The sequence below is a fragment of the Vombatus ursinus genome, unplaced genomic scaffold (assembly GCF_900497805.2).
Source record: "Vombatus ursinus unplaced genomic scaffold, bare-nosed wombat genome assembly UNPS02014806.1, whole genome shotgun sequence".
NCBI classification, from domain to species: domain Eukaryota; kingdom Metazoa; phylum Chordata; class Mammalia; order Diprotodontia; family Vombatidae; genus Vombatus; species Vombatus ursinus.
The window spans coordinates 1,128,012-1,129,291 of record NW_020954584.1 but is presented as its reverse complement, the minus strand read 5'-3'; positions in this window follow the sequence as shown (position 1 = coordinate 1,129,291).

Genomic DNA, 1,280 nt, shown 5'->3' with positions numbered 1-1,280 from the left:
CTTCTTCTTCTTCTTCTTCTTCTTCTTCTTCTTCTTCTTCTTCTTCTCCTTCTCCCCCTTCCCCTCCTTCTACTCCTCCCCCTTCTTTCACATTATCTTTATAATTATTGTTATTATTGAAATTATTGTTGTGGCTATTTGTGCCCGTATTTTGTTATTTTGGCAAGACTGGGGTGTGTAATTCTCCCACAACCCCACATAATATTAAATAGTTACAAGATAGTAAATCCTAGGTTGGTCTGAGTGAGATATAATCTGCATTATATGGCAAAACCTTAGGAAGTAAGGGCACATGTAGAGCAATGGAAACAGCCCAATGTTCTCATGACAGGAAGACATGGCAAAGTAGTGAAGCCAGGATGGTGTAATGTGGGGAAACCACTGCTTCAACGCAGTGCAACAGATGGAATGAGATTGAAGGCTGGAGATGAGACCCTAATAACTGTACAGTAGTGGCAGTCCTATAGTGCATGGGAAGTTTGCACATTGCCTCAGTCACCTATCCTTTCAAAATTGCAGTCTCATGCTCCTTGGTGCAGACATGTGGTCATGGAAATCTTTGTATTTTTTCCTTGGACATTATTCAAAATCCTCCTAGGCTACATCATTGTTTTTCCTCGGGAAATCTTTTAAGGAGCTATACAATGCTTCTAATACAAGAGATTTATTATGTATCTCAAATATCTCCTGAGTGGGTCACTTTCCATTTACCTTTAGCCTGTCTATTAATTGAGGCCACAATAATTTTTACTCTTTCTCCAGAACCTTCTCTTGCTTTTTCATCTCGTGGTAATTATCTATTCTCTTTAATTTTGAAATATTTGTTGTCTGGAACCTATACACAATCTAAGCAAGCAAGGAAGGGAGAGAGGGAGGGAGAGAAAAAGGAGGGAGAAAAGAGGGATGGGGTAGACAAGGAGGAAGGGAGGAAAGGAGAAGATAAGTAGAAAAAATGATGCCTAACAATTGCAGTTATTCAAAGTTGGAGTATAAAACGAAGTCTGCCTCTACCCCAACCCTCAACCTCATTAGAGAGAATCATAAAAAAAAAATCTTGGACAAATACTTGTTGGTTATTTGTTGATGGGATTATTAGAAGGAAAGGGAGGTGGATTAAATAAAGTTCCTTTTAAATTTGAAATTTTGTAATTCTACTTTTTTTTGTCTTATTTGCTAATCAGTATCACACACTAATATAGAAAAGGCAGGAAAGGTGTTGCATTAATAATTTGCTTTTATTGTCATTTTTTTCCAGTTGTGTCTGACCCTTAGTGTTCCTA